This window comes from Nyctereutes procyonoides, unplaced genomic scaffold, assembly GCF_905146905.1.
Source record: "Nyctereutes procyonoides isolate TBG_1078 unplaced genomic scaffold, NYPRO_anot_genome, whole genome shotgun sequence".
In the NCBI taxonomy this organism is placed as follows: domain Eukaryota; kingdom Metazoa; phylum Chordata; class Mammalia; order Carnivora; family Canidae; genus Nyctereutes; species Nyctereutes procyonoides.
The window spans coordinates 22428187-22441048 of NW_026575052.1; the positions used below are offsets into that span (position 1 = coordinate 22428187).

General features: G+C 40.9%; 1 pseudogene; it reads left to right on the forward strand.

Moving 5' to 3' along the window:
* The first annotated feature begins 9088 nt into the window (after nucleotides 1–9088).
* Nucleotides 9089–12602, forward strand: LOC129514075 (60S ribosomal protein L10a-like; annotated as a pseudogene).
* The last annotated feature ends 260 nt before the right edge of the window (nucleotides 12603–12862 follow it).

Consider the following 12862-nt stretch of genomic DNA (forward strand, 5'->3'; position numbering starts at 1 on the left):
TGACATTCTGAAAAAAGTAGAAGTATAGGGATGGAAAACGATCAGTGGTTGCCAAGGTTGGAGGGAGGATTTAACTGCAAAAGATCATTGTAAAGGGACTTCTGGGAGGTGAAAGAATTCTGATTGTGGTGGTGGTTGCATGATTTTATGAATGTGTTAAAAAAAAAACTCACCAAACTACACACACTCACACACACACATACACTTGTTTACACTTGTTTCCTTTTTTTTTTTTTTTTTTTTTTGAGAAAGAGAAAGAGATGAGCAGTGGGGGAGAGAGAGAGAGAGAGAGAGAGAGAATCTTAAGCAGGCTGCCCATCCAGCATGGAGCGCACCATGGAGGGGATCTCACGACCCTGAGATTGTGACCATGCTGAAATCAAGAGCTGGACACTTAGCCAGCTGAGCCACCCAGGCTCCCCTCCCTCACACGCCAACTTTTAAAAGCACACAAAAAAGGGAATAAAATAAATGGTACAGGATCAATAATCCAAGACTTCAGAAGATGCCAACGTGTTATCACCCCTGTTTAAGATTTGTGATCTAGCTAAAAGGACAGACTTGGCAAATTCTGGAGAGCTATCACTAAAAATAATACTAATTCCTGTCATTTATCAAGTATTTACCTTGTGCCAGGCCCTTTCCTGATGCCATCCACCCACTAATCTTCCCAGCGCTTATTAAGAGATAGATAGAGCAATGGTGTCCCAGCCAAAGCTGACTGGCTACAAGGGCCAGGCTACCTGGCACAGAGAAGTCAGAAGAATGGTCGCACCGTTTCCTTCTCTTTGGGGACTCTGTCAGAAATCAGAGTTCCAGGAACACAGCGGCATGCCATCTGTCACAACTGGTTTGTTGTTTATGGAGATGTAAGGATGTGTTTTTCATGCGTATTCCCCACCATGACAACAAAACCATCTCAGCAAGAACTTAAGTGATGGTTCATACGTGTTCATCATTCCTTGCAGCCGTGTGGTACCTGACACCAAATGGCGCCTGATCTAAATAAAAATCGTTGGCAATGTCTCCCCATAAGGAAATGAGAGGTAATTATCTAGTCTGAAAAATTAGATTGGGTCAATCAGAAAGGTAATTAAGGCACGACAAGGACTGCAGAAACTTCCTGATAAAGGAAAAATACTGCCGTTGTGCTAGAAGCTGGAGACTACTAATGTTACTAAACCTTGACTACAAACTTTGACAGCATCTAGAGTTACTGCTAAATTTCAGCATCATTAAAAAGCAAGGACTTTCTAGGAAACAGTGTACTCAGGACTGAACAAAAAGATCTAGGCCTCCCTAAAATGCTGATATTCAGGTTTCATGTCTTTGCCCAGAGACTCCCACCAATGCCGGGGTATTTAGTTTTGGTTTGTTTGTTTTTACACCAAGTGAAGAAACAACAATCTTAGTTGGGACTCAAAGTGTTCCCCATCCTGACTTCTGTGGCCCATATAGCTGGAAGCTCGGCCACCATCTCCCCCAATTTTAGTTCTTACAGTCTCAGCCACCCTGGGGGATGTTGACTTTTCCACTTCTACATTTTCTTTTTTTTTTTTTTTTAAGATTTTTTAAATTTATTCATGAGAGAGAGAGAGAGAGAAGCAGAGACACAGGCAGAGGGAGAAGCAGGCTCCATGCAGGGAGCCCGATGCGGGACTTGATCCCGAGTTTCCAGGATCAGCCCTGGGCTGGAAGCAGTGCTAAACCACTGAGCCACCCAGGCTGCCCCCGTCCACTTCTGAGGAAGAACACGTTTTGGCTCCCCCTTGGTCTGATGACCATGCTCAGACCAGCCTAGAGTGGCCAGCGAGGCAGACACAACAGTGAAATGTGGCAGGAGTGGGGCAGAAAAGACAAAGCACTGTTTTTCATCAACCCCAAAGCTTTCTCTCTCCTGTGAATAATCTCATGAAAGCTAACATGTACCAAATATTTGTATGTGCTAAGCACTTTATGCCACATTCATTCAATGCTCAATGAGGTAAACACTATTATGCTCATTTGTAATTGAGAAAATTGAGGAATACAGAGGTTATGTAACTTGCCCAAGATCACAGAGTTAACAGACCATTGCCTGGGCTGTGACCACAGTGCATTATTGCTAACTTTTGAAATATGAACTATCTGATCAACTCTTTTGGTAATAACAAGTCTCCAAGGGTATTTATCATCTCACATTTATTCCCACCTCCCCAGCTACACTGAGGATGGAAGCAAGGTCTTCTCACTATCTATCCCACATCTTAGCCTTGGACATGCCCTGCAATCAAGGCCCAAGAGTGCCAGGGCCCCAGGTGACATGCGATCACAGTGCCTGCCAAGGAAGGAACAGATGGGTCTGCTAAATGGTGAAATCAAGTCCCTGCCACTATAATGGCAATAAGCATTCCACATAAAATAATTACTTCCAGTTTGCTTGGCAGGTTGGACAAAGTCCGAGGGAAGGTTAATTTATCTTTCACAGCTTTGAGCCTTCAAGCTGTGGTTTCCCAAGTGAAAGGGGCCTCTCCTCGATGATTCTTTGCAAGATCCGCTTAGTCATAACAGAATTACCTCCTCATCACTGAGTGGCAAAGTCTATTTGGAGTCCACTTGTCAGCGAGGGACTGGAATGGAGGGAATTACTTAAATCACATGGAGATTTAAATCCATAGCACAGGTCTCTGGTACAGTAATAGTAGGTAGGATATGGAAATAGCTTCCAGGTCAAGATGCCAGCTACCTGTACCATGTAAAATTCATGCAATGATTTCCTCATCTAAGCAATGGGTACAATCATACATGGACCATCTATTTAAGGAATATAAAGAATATTAAATGAGATTAAGTTTACTAAATAAAATTTGGCATGGTCAAAGGTGCTTAAAACTTCCAGGAAGAGAATTCAGGCATGGGTGGAGCCTTTCAAACTGATCTGAAATGGCAGAGCTTCCTCCCTTTCCTACTGGTTAATGTCTCTAGACTTCTTCCTCACCTCTGTTTTCTGAGGCTCTACCTTCCTCCCTCTAGGCCCATCTGTTAAAGCCCTTGCACTAGGGGAAGCAAATTAGCCAACTTTTTTGTGTGTTTTCAATCACCAAAGACCTATTCCCGCTGAATGGCACAGGTCTAATTTTGTCAATAATTTGATATCAGCGTTATGAATATCTGACTCAATTCAATCCAACCTCTTTTTCAGAGAAATGTAGTTAGCTAAAGTAATCCCTGGTGTACAAAGCAAAGTTAGGTTAAGGATTTCACCCAAAAAATGGCTAGAATGGTGCCATGAAGAGACACTCATTCCTAAACCAGTCTTGCCTACTTGGCTTGGGTCAGAACTATTCCCTAGTAGAAGCAAAGATAATTTTTACACTCTGGGAAGTGAAAGCAGAATGGTAAATATTTTAAGATTTGTCAGCAGTGGAAGACATTCAATATTCTTTCTAAAAGGATATACAAAGACTCATAATCACAGAGTAAGAGAAGCAAAAAAAAAAAAATTCAGTTGATGTGGAAAATGGCTTCAATTATCCATTGCATTTGAGGGGACATGTTCATTTGGTCTCCCTAGTAGCCAGGTACCCTTCTACTGTTAACAAAATTTTTGTGTGTAACTCCCTTTCCCTCTCTCTACGTCCATGTAATTTGATGGTTTTAGAACTCATGGTTGACAGTTATTTTATCTTAATACTTGAAAAATGTTACCCCACTTCTTTTTGGCCTCTATGGTTTCAAGTGAGAAATCCACTATCATCTGAATTAATGTTTGTCTGTAAGTAATGCCTAGTTTCTTTGTGGCTTCTTTCAAGAAAGAAAATGTCTTCTTTATGTTGTGTTTTCAGGAGTTAAATTATGATATGTCTTTGTATGGCCTTGTTTGTATTTATCCTGTGTTAGGTTAGCCTAGTTTCCTTGAATAGGTAGGTTTATGACTTTGGCCAAATTTATAAAGTTTTCAGACATTTTTCTTCAAGCATGTCAATACTTTCTTTTTACTCTCCTTCTGGGATACCAATAACACAGATGTCAGCTCTTTTGTTATTTTCCCACAGGTTTCTGGGACTTTGTTCACTTTTTTTATAGCCTATTTTCTCCCTGTTTATTTCAAAGCTATAGTGGTCAAGACAGTATGGTCTTGGCACAAAAACAGACACATAGATCAATAGCACAGAATAGAAAACCCAGAAATGGACCCACAACCCTATGGTCAACTAATCTTAGACAATGCAGGAAAGAATATCCAATGGGAAAACGTCTCTTCAACAAATGATGTTTGGAAAACCAAACAGCAATATGCAAAAGAATGACTCTGGACTACTTTCTTAACACCATATACAAAAATTCAAAATGGTTGAAAGACCTAACTGTGAGACATGAAAACATCAAAAGAAGAGGCAGTAACCTCTTTGACATCAGCCTTAGCAGCTTCTTACTAAATGTCACCTGAGGCAAGGGAAACAAAAGCAAAAATGAACTACTGGGACCTCATCATGATAAAAAGCTTCTGCATAGTGAAGGAAACAATCAACAAAACTAAGAGGCAACCTTCAGAATGAGAGAAGATATTTGCAAGTGACATACCTGATAAAAGGTTGGTGTTCAAAATACATAAGGAGCTTTTAAAACTCAATACCCAAAACCCAAAAAATTCAGTTAAAAAAATGGGTAGAAGACATGAAGAGACATATTTTTCTCTCGTTTAACAGAATAGCGTAAACTTAATTGGTCGATCTTCAAGTTTAATGATTTGATCCTTTGTCATCTCTACCACTGAGCTCATCCAGTGAAATTTTTTATTTCAGTTACTTTATTTTTAAGTGCTGTAATTTCCACTTTGTTCTTTTTGTAACGTCTTTTCTTTTTGCTGAGCTTTTGGGCTTTTGCATTTGTTTCAAAAGAATTTGTAATTGCTTACGAAGCATTTTTAAGATGGCTGCTTTAAAATCCTTGTCAGATTACTCTACTTAATCTTGATGTTAGTGTCTCTGATTCTTTTCTCATACAATTTGTGATCTTCCTGTTTCTTAGTATGAAGAGTGATTTTTTAAATTGTAACCTGGACATTTTAGATATATTATGAGGCTCTGGATTTGATTGAACCTTCCCTATTTAAGCAAGAAATCCTCCTTTTTGGAAGTAGTGTGAGGACTGAGTGTGTTTGCTTAGCTTCCTGCTGGGCTTCACTGACAACACCTCCAAAAAGTGGAACAATGATTTACATCACATCACCTTGTTGCACATAGATGGGGTAAAAGTTCAGCTCCATCCGTAGCCCATTGACATATTTCCTGCAAAAGTGAGGCACTAATTCAAATCAACTCATTATCTTAAAGCAGTGGTGTAAGCTCAGCTCCCTACTGATGTGGTGGGGGTGAGGGCTACAAGGTGGGGGGCTGACATATCATTTTGTTGCTGCAGGGTAGGGGTGGAAGTTCATCTCCCTCCTGGTCCCTACTCATAAAGAGTGGGGAGTCAAGGGTCAATTATCTCTACCTCCTGTTATCTCATTCTACCTGTTAATGCCAGTTGGGGGTGGCAACCAAAAGAGAGGTGCAGAAAGTAGAGTGCTGAGTAGCACTGCTTTATACTGCTTCTTTCGATCTCTTTGCTGTGTGTTCGAGGGGGAAATTCAGCTCTCCACTAAACCCCACTGACCTCCAGGATCAGGGAAAGTGAAGTGCAGAATAGCTCCAATTTACACTGCCTGTTCATGCTCCATGAGGCTAGATGGGGGTAGAGACTCACCTCACCATTGGAGTTTGCCAAACACTGTAATTTGCGCCCCCTTCCCCAGTGGTTTGTTCGAGACAGGATTGAAATCAATGCAAGGTAACTCAGTATTAGGGTTTCATGGAGACAATTGGGAAATATAGGGTTCTTAAGAGAACCTCCCTCTCTGTGCTGGACTTGAAGTTGGTGGGAGTATGTCTGGGAACTATGGAACTACTACCTAAGGATTAAAGAGAGTTTAGACTCTTTTGGCTCCTGTATGCAGTAAACACAGTAGTTAGGTACATATACCTGATTTCAAAGTGTAGCTCAATCATAAGACTTTGATCACAACATATTACCAAGTAAAATGGAAATAATAAAAGCATATCCCTGATAGGGGTTATTTCAAACATTTAATGAAGTAACACATGTAAAGCAGTTCAACCAATGTTTGACATGTTGTGAGTTCTCACTACATGGAAACAATGATGAATAATTGATAATGGTTGTTAATGGCAAGTCAGTGTCTTCTACTTTCCTTTTATCCTTCACAGGGCTGAGCTCATGGTGAGTGCTTAATAAATAAAACTGGCACCAACCAATGTATCAGGAACAAGCAGATTAAAACCTGCTAACTCAATTTTCTATCCCATCACAATACTTGTTTTAATGTAAAGATTAGAGCTGGCTGACCAATTGCAGCCTCACCCTCTGCTGTCACACAATATAACATGACTGCCTTTTCCACATCTGTCTCTCCAGGGATTCTGTATCAAAAGCAATTTCCCATGAGACTGACATCCTTATAGCTGCACAGAACAAAAAACCCTTATCCACAATAATGTAAAGAATCTTCCCTCCCTCCTCTAGTCTATCAGTTTCCTATTGCCACTTTTTAGAAAATCACCCCAGTAACACCTAGATTCAAGGAATAAAAATTGTGAGGAAAAGAACGTGGAGAACTGATGGTAATGATGTTAATATTGAGTTTATGGAGTTGTCATAGATTTTTCAAGAGAGTTAGATGGTGAAAAAACACAGATAGATTAATGGAACTCAGCCCTCACATGGACAATAAGAACCATCCTGCCAGGTTAACAGAACCTCAAGCCTGGAGGGTCTAAACCACACTCAAAGAGCTTTTTCCTATTCTATACTCTAATTGTCAACATCACTGAAAAACATGGCGTGGCTTTGACCTCCATGTCATCCACCACAACCTAGTTGGATCCTTTCATTCCATTCTGATTAATTTCTACATGTATCATTGATCTTGAGATATCATGGAATTTCTTTTTCTCCTGCGCTAATGTCCCATTAATTTATTTTGTGACAGCTTGTTCAGTACCAATCCTACTCCCCTCTATCATATCATGAGATTATATTTATAATCCCAAGAGTACTATTCTCAACGGGAGGCAGTTTTGCCCCTCCCCGGGGGACATTTGGCAATGACTGGAAATGTTTTTTGACTATCACAACCTGAAGAAGTGTGAGGAGGTATGGGCCAGTGCTATTGGCATGTGGTAGATAAAGGCCAGGGATGTATAGGATGTTCCCTGTCCCCCAACAAAGCACCTGGCCTAAAATGTCAATAATGTCAAAGTTAGGAACCCTGATCCAGAGGCTGGAAAACAAGATCATATTTCCAAGGTGTCTTTGCAGCTAGACTTCCACATGTGCTCAGCTGGAAAGCAGAAGTGAGAGCTATGTGACCACAGTTTTAAAATCCTCCTGTAAACTCACTGGCAGAGGTGTTTCATTCTTCTGCCACTGTGGGGCTCTGGGTCTAGGCTCTGGTCCTTAGATTCTGAATGGCAAGCATGAGCAGCAACCAGGTTTCCACTGGAAATACTCCATGTGTGACTGGGTTTTTCTCTTGGCTTATTTGCTCCTACTTGCATAGCATTCAATTTTGTTTCTCTGGTCCTCCTAGACATTCTTGTAAGTGACTTCATGGCCTATAATAAATCCTTTTCCGCTTAAACTAGTTAGAGAGCATTATTTGGTCTGCAGTTAAGGATCCTAAGTAATACAGTAAGTGATTATAGGCAATCAATCTTCAAGAAGATGGGAATGTGAGATTGATTATAGTTAGAAATCAATGCAGATTTAGTTAGCATTAGAAGGTGGAACTCTCGTAGGCTTTGGAGGACTAAGTGGCTGCTCCTGTATGGGAAGTGGATTGGTATGGGAGATTAAAGATGGTCACAAATGTTTTGTCACTCATCCATGTGTTCCCTCTCTTTCCCTTGAACATAGGCCATCCTTGTTATTTCATTCAATGAATAGAAATATAACAAAAATAATCCTGTGAACTTCAGAGGCTGGATCTTAGATCTACAGTGTCTGCCTCTATCTCTTAAAACACTCCTCTTTGGAATTCAATCACCATGCTATGGGGAATCCAAAGCAACCATGAAGACAGGCTATAGGGAATAGAACCAAGGTATACGTAGCCGATAATTCCAGCTGAATCTCCAACCAACATCCAGCATCAACTACCAGACATATTGGTCATATTTTGAATGTCCCAGACCCTGTTAACTCTCTGATGCTTGTCTTCTCATCCGTACCACTAAACACTGTCAATTCGCAGAACAGTGAGAGATAACCACCAGGTTGTTGTTTTAACTCACTAAGTGTCAAAGTGGCTTGTTACACAGCAATAGATAACCAAAATAATTGGCTACTTCCAACTGTACTGGCAAACTTAAAAAATAAAATGACAAGTTGAAAATTTAAATTCTCTATTCAAGACATAGAGAAATGCTGTAAAAGAAGGTAGCTACAAAAAAATAAGATGCTAAGTCTCGTTCTGTTGGGCTGCTCAAAATTCAGCATAGGTTGAATAAACATCCTCACTGGATCTGTTCTGTACAAGTTAGAGCACTGACTTGGAAAGAATAGGATGTTGAGAATAAAAATGGTGACATTTGAGAGGATTTGAATGATTCCGAGGCCACCTAACCTTCCATATTGCCAATGGGATCAGCCCTCTTCCTCTATCTGATGAAGCTGGCCCTGCCTACTAGAACAACCAATAAAGACATCATCTAAGGTAGTTATCATCACAGAAATATCATTATTCCCTCACTTCAATGTCCTACCTTTGAGAGGCTCCAGGCCTAAAACTACAGTCAGATCTCAACATGCCCTGGGACATCAGTTATAGAGTAAAACCATAAAAGAAGGGGCACATGCAAAGAACACAAGATTTTGCTAAATTATGTCAGCAAAACTTGAGAAACATATGTGAGAAGATCATAGATTATAGAGAGAGTAATATAGTTCTAAATGAAGCTGAATTTAGTGATACAACTTTATTTACCAGAGATTCTATAATCATTGGACTCACAACTCTCTTTACTACATTATTGCGGCACGTGGCACCATGAGCAGCAAAGTCTCCCACAACACCCTGTACAAGATGATGTGAGAAGTCCTGCATGGGAACCAGAGCAAGCACCCAAAGTTTTTGGAGAGAAGCTGCAGATTGGCTTGAAGAACTCTGACTTTCAGAAGGAGAAATGCTTCATGGGTACCATCAGGCTTAAGTCCACTCCCCACCTCAAGTTCTCCATATGTGTTTTGGGGCACCAGCAGCTCTGTGATGAGGCCAAGGCTGTGGCTATTTCCCCTATGGATGTTGAGGTACTGAAGAAACTCAACAAGAATAAAAAATTAGTCAAGAGGGAGGTGTGAGTGGCTCAGCGGTTGAGTGTATCCTTCCGCTCGGGGCGTGCTCAGAGTCCTAGGATTGAGTCCTGCATTGGGCTCCCTGTGAAGAGCCTGCTTCTCCCTCTGCCTGTGTCTCTGCCTCTCTCTGTGTGTCTCTCATGAATAAATAGGTCAAATCTTAAAAAAAAAAAAAAAAAGTCAAGAAGCTGGCCAAAAAGAATGATGTCTTTTTGGCTTCAGAATCTCTGATCTAGCAAATCCTATGAATTCTGGGCCCAGGCCTGACTAAGGCTGACAAGTTCCCTTCCTTGCTGACCCACAATGAGAGCATGGTGGCCAAAGTGGATGAAGTGAAGTCCATGATCAAATTCCGGATGAAGAAGGTGCTGTGTCTGGCCTTGGCCATTGGCCACGTAAAGATGACAGATGATGAGCTCGTGTACAACATCCACTTAGCTATTAATTTCCTGATGTCATTGCTCAAGAAAAATTGGCAGAATGTCCAGGCTTTATGCATCAAGAGCTCTATGGGCAACCCCAGCACCTGTACTAAGGCACGGTTTTAAAAACCCTAGTGTTACCATTACCTGTCTGCCTGTGACTAGGGAGAGGGATGTGTTTTGTGAGCTGACATTGTGAGCACATAGCACTGTGCTAATGACTGCAGTTTCTGGCACTTAATGATGGGTAGTCATTTTTTCCACACCACAAACCAAGATATGCATTCTATCTACCTCCGAAACCGTAAATCTTATTCAGATCTCTTGAGTACTTAAAACACATGACAGTAGGTCCTCTAAGCAGGACTGAATCTTCTGCCCCTGAGAGGAGCAGATATGAGCTAGCATTCCAGCCTGTACTGCTCCCACTGGTTATTAATAGGAAGAGGAGTAGGACCTTCACATGGAAGACACTGACTCAGCCCTTGGCAGTGTGCTTAACCTATGGCCTGAAGTTGCCTCCTGGTAAGCCATGGGTTCTGTCCATGGGCTTTTGTTGTTGTTGTTTTATCCCTCTAAATTGTGTCTTTGGGCTCTTGGTCTATAGGGATCACAAGGAATGTTCCAAATGGAGATTGGGTTACTAGATTATTCAGATGGGAGTGGTCCACAATCCTGAGAAATTGATCTAGTATTTGCTTTTCTGACCCCACATTGAATACTCCATGTTCAGAGTAGTAATTTACTATGTTAGATATTTAGGAAAACACTAAGAGACCTATACAATATTGTAATTCATCTACTCTGTTTCCTAGGGAAGCTTAGAAAATGGGTAGAATCAGGCTGTGGAAAATTATAGGCCCTTTGTCACTCAGGTAGCCTCTGCCCCCTCCCTGACCCGAATCACTTCCCTGTTGGAGTTCTTTCCTCCAGCACCAAGTTCTGGAAAGTTGGGTATAGGTGTGGTAGGAAACACCTGTGATTTAACCCTGGACTTGAATCTGCTTCATTTAACTTTGGTTAAGGAACCAGTTTATCCGTCCATCTTTTAATATGGCTGAAAGTCTATTTCAAACCATAAATAAAAATGTTGCACCTTCTTGAAACAAGCTTGAACCATAAAGAACACAAGGTTTTCACCAAAGTAATAAATATTTTTTTAAAAAATAAATAATATCAACTGGTTCACCCAGGGAGCTGGAAGTGAGTTCTAAATGGTTGATAGGAATCTTGACTCAGTGGTGGCCTACTGTAAATAAAGTCGACATTCATGTAATCCCTTGGTGTAATGTAGGGAGAAAAGAATGTTGGAGTAAATTTGTCATAATCCATTCATTCTCCCTCCTTTGAGAGGGTTCAAAAACACTCCCTTAGCAAAGCAGTGAGAAATACATTGATGAGAGGAGTGGCAAATCTTTGAAAAGCACTGTAGTGGCTGTATTCTAAGCTAAAAGTGAAATGCAAGAGGCTTTCAGTGGTGTTGATAGGCTGGCACAAACACCAGAGGCAAAGTGAGCATGAATACTGTGACAGGCCACATGGCTGAAAAGATAATCAGAATGGTTTGACCTATAACGGTCTCTATCTTGGGGTCCTGAAGACCAAGGTCCTAACCAAGGTCCAACCTGACCCATATCTTGAAAGATTCAATCTAGTAAGGAGAAGTTTGATTTGCATCAGCATGACAAGGGATCATGGTCCAATCCAATTCTGAGGCCTGAATCTCAGCATTGACTCAGAATTCCTTGAAAAAAAAAAAAAAAGGCAAACTCAGTACCACCAAGAAAAGAGCCTACAAAAATCTCACAAATCTCCCTCCTAGTCTTCCCTAAAGGAAACTTGGCCCTGTGTCATTGTAACTGTGCAGTGGGAAAAGTGACATATACAGATCTTTATGGCATCATTAGACTGCATTTTTCTGAGTTACCCTTAAGTCCTGGGACCTTACAACACAATCATTGATCAAAGGTTGAAGTGGAGCTGATAGGAGAGTTTAGGCTTGAGCCATCTAAAGCCTGTGGTTCACTGAATACATGCTGGTTATTTCCTTAGTTCCTAAGTTCAGTCAAGGGGAAGCTCATGGAGCTTTCCTCCATATAAAAATAGTAAACCAAAAACAATAATAATTCCTATAAAAATAAAAAGATTTTTGCTACAAAGTCTTGGAGAATCACCCCATCACAATCTTATTTTGTTTGCCTATTTAATCTGTGCAGAAGATGGACGGATCTTGGGAGAATTACAATGGCTTATTCTAAGTTTAATTAGGTCTGACTTCAGTTGCAGCTACTATTCCAGATGTAGTCTTCTCAGTGAAGCAAATCAATACAGACTCTGGCACCTAGTGTGCAGATATTGATTTGCCTAATGCATTTTTCTCTATTCCGATTTGCAGAAAATACCAGAAGTAATTATTAGGTAACCATAAGCCTGCCAAGTTAGAGGCAGTTCAGAGCAAGGGAAGGTTCTCCAGCTAGCCCAACTCATCCCGTTGGCCTTTGTGATACCTCAGACCCAATGAAGTTTGATTTGTAATTGATCAAATTGCTAGGCTTGAGGAAAGAAGCGTTAGGAGAATCATAGCTGCATACCTTTGAGATTGGTAGGAAAGCTATGCTCTTTTCTCTTTTTAAGAAACAGCTCTTTCTCAATGTGCCTGAATGCCAAGAATCCATGAAAACTGAACAGTTCATCATGAAGTGGGAGTTGTCTGATCCACCAAGCCATAAATTCAGGCAGGCCCTGCATCAGTCCATCATCAAGGAGATAGGATATAAACAGAATTAGGTTTGAGGAAATCTTTAAGATGTAAGCTATTTACCAGAGCCCCACACTCCAAGCATAGCTACTCCTGCCACACTTCAGTCCTAAAACTCCTAAGGAGTCCTTATGATCAGTTGAGTGAGGAGGAAAATCAAACCCGATTTATGGTGCCTGTGAGAAATGGATTACTGAGGCATTTCAGTCTCACTCAAGAATAGCCTTGAAGAATAATGCAGGAAGGGAGAATTTTCCAATAGGTAGGATTTCAAGCAGTTAGTCTTGTG